At 38.8% G+C, this 8,076-nt stretch overlaps 1 long non-coding RNA gene across 1 annotated transcript; it reads right to left on the bottom strand.

Moving 5' to 3' along the window:
* Positions 1–5,839: 5,839 nt before the first annotated feature.
* Positions 5,840–6,503, bottom strand: LOC148868390 (uncharacterized). The gene is made up of 2 exons (XR_016108084.1): positions 6,386–6,503; positions 5,840–6,031 (listed from the first exon to the last, which is right to left on the bottom strand). It is a non-coding gene; the product is annotated as an uncharacterized LOC148868390 (long non-coding RNA).
* Between the last annotated feature and the right edge of the window lie 1,573 nt (positions 6,504–8,076).

Below are 8,076 nucleotides of genomic sequence, written 5' to 3'. Positions count from 1 at the left end.
AACAAGTGTGAAATTTTGTTCCAAATCCCAGAGGATTAGCTGCAGCGCAGTAAAAGGTGATCCACTGTTTACAGATGTCCTTCACATAGAACACAGCTAGCTGAATCCAGTACAGCACCTTTCTGGGTAAGGTTGTCCCTTGTCAGTATTCTATTGAGATAGGTCATCCAAACAAAGAAAGATATTTTTGAAGGCACATTTTTACCCCAGATGTGAGTTGGAACTGTATGTCTTTCTGCACTGTCCTAGGCCTTGTAAAAAGATTAAACTGTGAATCTTCCAGTCTTCTCCCACTTCCAGATTCTTGGCAGACTCCACCTGTGTATATAAGAGCTGCAGTAGTTCCATCAATTCATCCATTTCCCAATCGTATAGATTCCTCCTGAACCGTGTGATCCAGGCCAAGCTACCATCTTGAATTTGCAAGCTTTCAGCAACCTCGATTTCTTTGTCCACAGCCACTTCAAACAAAGTACGGAATCTCTCGTACATGGGCCTCTCTCCATTCATCCATTTCCTACTTTTAACTTCACACCTTTTGCAAACGAGTTGTAGGCCTTTTCAATTCCTTTCCAAACCGAACACCTCTAGGACTGATTTGAAGTTCCTGGATCCCATCCAAAATTTCTATCTCCATATTTGGCCTGTATCACCCTTTTCCATATCCTTCCTTGGCTCTCCCCAAATCTCTGAAGCTACTTCTGTAGCAAGGCGATATTGATATTTTTCACCCTTCTAACCCCAAATTATCAGAGTCAGATCGAAAAACTGAGAAAGAGAAAGAGAGAGAGAGACAACACATCCAAATGGTGGGTGTGACAACATGTGTTAGTCGACACCCTAAAAGAAATATTTATATTAAGTTGTAAAAGGACAAATCTGCCCTTAATATGCATGAAAGATGTAATACAAAGAGATATATAGAAAAGAAAAGTAAAAGTACAAAAATAGCCCTACGGCTAGATTTCACTGTCTCTACACTCTCCCTCAAAAACTGATGCCTAGGAATAAGCACAAGTTTGTCCATGAGAAATAGATGCTGAGCCCGTGTCATTGCTTTAGTTAACAAGTTTGCCAGTCGGAGCCCGGAGGAGACATGAGGAAGAGATATGGTACCCTCAAGAAGGAGATTGCGAATGAAGTGGCAATCAACTTCTATGCGTTTGGTGCACTCATGGAAGACAGGGTTGGATGCAATTTTGATTGCACTGATGTTGTCTGCATAAAGAGGAATAGACAATGGTGGCTCACTTAGTACTTCAAATAGAAGAGTCCGAAGCCATATGATCTCACTACACACGGAAGACATAGCCCTGTATTCAGCTTCAGTGGAAGATTTGGACACAGTAGCTTGTTTCTTGCAGTTCTATGAGATAAGGGAGTTGCCTAGGAAGACACACCAACTAGTTGTGGACTGTCGGGTGTCAGGGCATCCAACCCAATCAGCATCTGCATAGGCCATAAGATGAATGGGAGATGATGAGGAGAAGAATATCTCATGTGACAGTGTGCCCCGTACATATCTTATAATCCAATGAACTACAGATAAATGTGGTTGTCTCGGAGAAGACACAAACTGACTTACTATCTAAACTGCATAAGATATGTCTGGCCGAGTCATGGTGAGATAGATAAAACTGCCCACTAGCTGACGATAAAGGGTAGGATCTTCAAGGGGAGACCCATCATCTTTGTTGAGTTTCAAATTCAGTTCTATTGGAGTGTCCACAATCTTAGAATCACTAAGGTTTGCCAGTTTAACCAGATCAGCCACATACTTCTGTTGATTAACAAAGTAGCTTCGAGAATTTCTACTCACCTCAAGGCCCAAGAAATATGTCAACGATCCCAAGTCTTTCATCTTGAAGGATTCACTGAGTAATTTTTGTAGCCTAGAAATTCCTTCTATGTCATCCCCTGTAATAAGTATATCATCAACATAAAGGAGTAATATCGTTACTCCTTGCTTCCACCTTAGGGTGAACAAGGAGTAATCAGAAGGACTTTGACTAAAGCCAGCATCAGTGATGACAAATCTAAACTTCTTAAACCAGGCCCTAGGAGCTTGCTTCAGGCCATAAAGTGACTTCACCAGACGACAAACAAGCTGCGGATCTGTACAATATCCTGGAGCAGGCTTCATGTAAACTATCTCTTTTAGATCCCCATGGAGAAAAGCATTATTGACATCCATTTGATGAATTGCCCACTGTTTGACTGCAGACACAACCATCAAGAGTCGTATAGTAGTCATCTTAGCTACAAGAGCAAAAGTCTCCTCATAATCTATCCCATATTCCTGTTTGTAGCCCTATGCAACAAGACTAGCTTTGTATTTGTCTAGGTTTCCATCAGATTTTAGTTTCATTGAATAGACCCATTGGCTTCCTATGAGAGATGTCTCAGGTGGAGCTTTGACTAGGTCCCAGGTGTCATTCTCCAGAAGAGCTCGAATCTCATAATCCATTGCATCTTTCCAATGTGGTTCTGCTACAGCTTGCTGATAAGATCTAGGAATGTCTGTGGTAGATAAAATGGCAGAAAAGGAGCTATGGTCTGGTGAATAACCTTAATGGTTAGGTGGACAAGAAATTCTAGAGGAACGGCATAAAGTAGGAGCAATAGGTTCAGAGGGAAGGTCTTGAACACTTATTGAGGCAGCTGGAGTGATTGGATCAGCAATTGGAGGCGGAGCAGAGGGGGGGATGGAGACCGAAGAAGGTCATTGCTTCCTGAAGTAGGTCTGAAGTTGTTGCGGAGGTGACAATGGAGTATTCGATGTACTTGTAGAATCAAAATTATGCAGCAAGGAAACAGAAAGAGCTGGGAACTTCACAATATGTTCAAAAAAGGACATACTTTCAAGAAAAACTATATTACGAGAAATTCGAAGACGATGAACCAAATGGTCGTAGAAAAGATACCCTTTATGTTCAGCGATATACCCCATAAAGGTGCACAAAGCTGCTTCTGTAGTTAGCTTTGTGCGTTTATGGGGTGGAAGGTGGACAACACAAGCACATCCGAATACTCTAAGCATGGATAGGTCTGGGGATTTGTGGAAGAGGGATTGAAAAGGAGAGGATTTGTTCAAAACTGATGACGGAAGACGATTTATGAGATACACAGCAGTGCTGGCCGCCTCCACCCAAAACCAAGAGGGTATGTGGGAATCCTGTAAAAGGGTTTTGACTACACTCAAGATATGCCCATTTTTCCTTTCTACAACCCTGTTTTGTTGTGGGGTGCCTGGACAAGATTTTTGGGTCTGAATTCCATGTTGTTTTAAGTAGCCTTGGAAATCTCCATCAATATACTCTCCCCTTGAATCCGATCGTAGCACACAAATTCGGGCATCAAATTGAGTAGCAACATAGGTGTGAAAGTGCTGAAATACAGAATGAAGGAAAAGGCATCACTATATATTAAATAAAAAGGGACTGTTGCATGTTCAGAATGAAGGAAAAGGCAAAATATGACTCTTACATAAGCCACAAGTAATGCGGTCTTTATTCACATTTTTAAGAGAAACATTAGAACCAGGTAAACTACCAGAGAAAAACAACTAATGAAGTTTCTTAGAGAAAGGATGGCCTAGTTGTTTATGGCACAACTGCCAATCTTTATTACAATTAACAGATTCAAAACTAGAAGTAGAAGCAGGCACAGTTTTATTCTTCTCAAATTCCAGAGCAAAGAGTCTTCCTAATCTACGCCCCTTCCCCTTCACCTCCCCGGTTTGCCGGTCCCGTATCAAACAACCATTAGAAGTAAATGGGACATTGTTACCTTCCTCTATAAGTTGGCCAACAGAAATTAAATTTGTGGTAAGCTTAGGTACAAATAGGGTTTTGGACAAATGAAATGGAGATAACTTAGAAGTAGATAAATATAAATCATCACATCCAAGTATATCTAATTTCTCGCCATTAGTAGTAACAATGTGTTTATTGGGGAGATGGGGTTTAGGACATTGACCAAGAGTGGCCCCTGTCATACGGTTAGAGGCTCCTGAATCAATGTACCATAGATGGTTCGGTGAGGGACATTAGGTTAGAATTACCAGACAGGCCCATAGCAGAGAAGGCTGAAGAGATAGCAGAGGACATGAGCTGTCGAATTCGTTCTTTAGATATGCTACCTGAGGTATCATTCTGCCCAGTCACAGAAGTAATGGAGGATGTTGCATCTGATCCATCTACACTTGTCTGATACGCCTTGTAGCTTCCTTTCTTCTGATTTAGTCCACTGCTTTTCTGAGGCCGAGTGGGGCATTTAGTGATAATATGGCCAACCTGCTTACAGTAGGTGCATGTATTCTTTTTCTTGTAGTGAGAAACAACATGTTTGAACTCCTTACATTCATAGCATTGTATTTTAGAGAAGTCCTTCCCTTTAGGTTTTGTTGCTAGAAAGACCGTATCAATGTTAGACTCCTTCCTTCCATCCAGAGTAGTCTGTGTGGCAAATCTGGTTTCGGCCCTCAGAATTTCACCAAGAATAGTATTCAAATCAGGAAGTGTTCCTCGATTCAGGATATTAGATCTAACAAATTTGAGTTCAGGTCTGAGATGCATTAGGAAGTGCATAATCTTTCTTCTATCGAAATGTTCCTTCATATACTTCACACAACATTCTGAATGATCATTCCCCATGTGAACAAGCTCATATTCGATCCAAAGGTTAATAAACCTAGCATTCTTGGACCTTTCTTTCTCCTTGCTAATAGGAGAAGATGTCAACCTCTATTTGATACTGTCTTGAGGTGTTTGATTGCAATGTCAGTTTCAATGGGGATCCTAAGATCCAAGATGCAATTTTTGCATTATCAATTCTCCACCGATTAAGGCCCTTGATGTTCGAATCATCAGGTTTAACTACTGATCCATCCAAATATCCCCAGAGACCTTTCGCCTTGACATGAAATTGGAAATTGAATTTCCAAAGTGCATAGTTCATACCATTAAATTTGATGGGGAGAACTTCCATTCTTTCTGATGCCATTGAATCACAAGAGCAAGAAAAACCACAGAGAGAAGTGTTCAGAACAGTAGAATAATGAAGTACCTTTCAGTCAATGTCCAGAAAAGGAAACTGTAAGGGTCTACTGAACTTTGAAGTGGCTCAAAAACCTTCTAGATCAAATCCGATTCAAACCAAACCAATTGGAAACAGTAGATCTGCCCTGAGCGACACTAGATCTAAAGTTTCAGCCTGATCCGATGCTTCTAGAGGGAGATCCAATCTGAAAGAGAAATCTGGTGGCGCCTGTCGAGTTTTGATTAAAAGCACCTTCAGAAATCAGATTTAAGAACACTCAAGAGCCTCCCAAATACTGTTAGGGAGTACTCTAGATAAAAGATAAGAAAGAGGTGAGGAAGTAGTCACTCGCAGATCATATCGTGACCTACTCTGATACCATGTCAGAGTCAGATCGAAAAACTGAGAAAGAGAGAGAGACATCACAGCCGAATGGTGGGTGTGACAACATGTGTCAGTCGACACCGTAAAAGAAATATTTATATTAAGTTGTAAAAGGACAGATCTTCCTTTAATATACATGAGAGATATTACACAAAGAGAGATATACAGAAAAGAAAAGTAAAAGTACAAAAATAGCCCTACGGCTAGATTTCATTGTCTCTACACAAACTCTCCTTGAGCTTTGGGCTGACAAATTTTGTTCCAGTTTACTAAGTGGTACTAAGAGATGCATTTTAGAAGAGGGATTCTAAAAGATGTATGATGCCCAAACCAAAACAAGATACATAATAGTGATAACTGTTGCCCAACATGTTAGCAACCAAATCAGAAGATTCAGAACAACACAAAGATATCAGAAGAAGAAAATAAGAATACTTGCATATAAAACCTTCATCAGAATGTAAACACAAATACAAATACAGTATCGAACACGATACTTGGAAAACATAGGAGCAAACAGTAAGTAAAAAACCTCCCGAAGAACATCAGACAAGGCAGTTTCTGAAGGTGCCACCTGCAGCTTTAATAAATGCAACTTGTGAAAGGCCTGCATATAAAATTTTTAAAATATGAAAATCTAACATGGACTAAGCAGCAAATATACCACTTCAACATTTAGACATTCCAAAGCTTTAACCTACATTATGTGGAAGGAAGCATTTGTTTGGTAAGCATGATAAACCTCCCAACTCCATCTTAAAAACAAACTATTTTAATAGATAAATAAAAAAAGAAACTGAACCTAATTTCATAAATAAGACACTGCCAGCAACAAGAAAAATGATTCTCATAATCTATCTGTCAGCTAAACTACTTTTCTAAACACTTGAGAAGCTCAAACCACATAAACATGACCAAAAAGGATACAGAAAAGGTAAAGACTTTAAACAACAAAGAATACCTTGATTGCATAGTGCTTTTCATCTACAGTGCTTCGGTAAATAGAACCTATTACATTACCATATCAAAGTTTGAGACTTATTTATACAGAAAAAGTGAATACGAAATCAGACTAACAGTAATTGTCAACATCAGGAAAATATTTAGAATGATAGAAAAAAATAGTAAAAAAAAAGCAGTTGTTCGAAGTCCATGAAGCTAGAACTTATTGGCTCATACAAAGAAGATGTCTGAATATTAGATTCTCCAAACTTGTACTCTTCTCCAGGTAGTAAACCACTAAACCTGCCCTCTTTTCTCTAAAACAGTGTTAAGTTAATCCATGAAAATTGTCCAAAAACTTCTCAGTGGAAAACCGAATGATTTCAATGCTTCATTGTAGTTCTCCATTCAATTTATCAGAAGAAGATCAATATATAAAAATAGTTTCTTTCCATTAGCTAAGGAAAAGATTTAATGGGGTCATTTGACTCATTTCTGTACCAGCGATCAACAAAACAGATTTTTTTTTTTTTAATTCCAGTCACTATAAATATCTTTTTTTCTATTTTTTTCCTAGAATTGGAGGCAGCTCAAAATGTAAAAGAAATCATCAAGAGATTCCTTCCACTTGTCCAATCTTGCTGTTAATGGGGTCATTTGACTCATTTTTCCATCCATCTTTTTTCTTTTCTTTTCTTTTTTTTTTTCATTCCAGCCACTACTCATTTCCCCAATGTGTCTATAAAATGGTAAAACCAGAAAAAATCACATTCAACGATTCAAATTAATATATCCCAATAGTCGATCAAGACTACAATCAGCCTTGAATTCAAAAGCAAAAAGGAAAGATTTCAGAAGAAAAGAAGAAGAAGAGAGGGAGAAAAGAAGAAGCACACGAAGGGTTTTAGAAAGAGAGAGATGATTGATCTTAATGATCTGCCGACCCACTCTTAATATTTATATATGTTGACTAATTGTAAAAGGGCTGAATTGCCCTTATTGCTTACATGGCCAATAAACTAATAATAAAGCTGAAATAACAAGCTGTAACAACAAATTGAAATAACTACCAAGTAACATTGACATAACTAACAAAAAAAAAAACATATGCTATGCTGCCATACGAACACAGTGGGGACCACAACAGTGGGATCCACATCAGTGTTCTCTACACTCCCCCTCAAGTTGGGAATATATATTTGTCATTCCCAACTTACATAGGTCTGCCTCTAATTTCTTCCTTGGAACAGCCTTGGTGAGAAGATCTGCGAACTGCATGCTGGAGGTGATATATAGGAGACACTTCTTGAGACGAAACCCTTTCTCTGACAAAATGTTGATTGACTTCGATATGATTAGTTCTGGCATGTTATACCAGATTATAAGCTATATTAATAGCAGCCTGATTATCACAATACAACATTAATGGCTTCTCATAAGCAATACCCAATTTCTCAAATAATGACTTCAGCCACACCATTAGCCATAGATCTATATTCAGCCTTAGCACTAGAACGAGAAACAATACTTTGTTTCTTACTCCTCCAGGAGACAAGGTTACCTCCTACAAAGGCACAATATCCAGAGGTAGACCTTTTATCATCAACACTCCTAGCCCAATCAGTATTTGTATAGACCTCTATCTTCTTGTGATCATTATTCTTGAATAATATACCTCTACCTGGACATCTCTTCAAGTATGCTAATATT

The sequence above is a fragment of the Nelumbo lutea genome, chromosome 2 (assembly GCF_056320005.1).
Source record: "Nelumbo lutea isolate HS-2025 chromosome 2, American lotus-T2T, whole genome shotgun sequence".
Taxonomy (NCBI): Eukaryota; Viridiplantae; Streptophyta; class Magnoliopsida; order Proteales; family Nelumbonaceae; genus Nelumbo; species Nelumbo lutea.
Note: the sequence above shows the minus strand (reverse complement) of the source record. Positions and strands in the feature narration are given on the sequence as shown.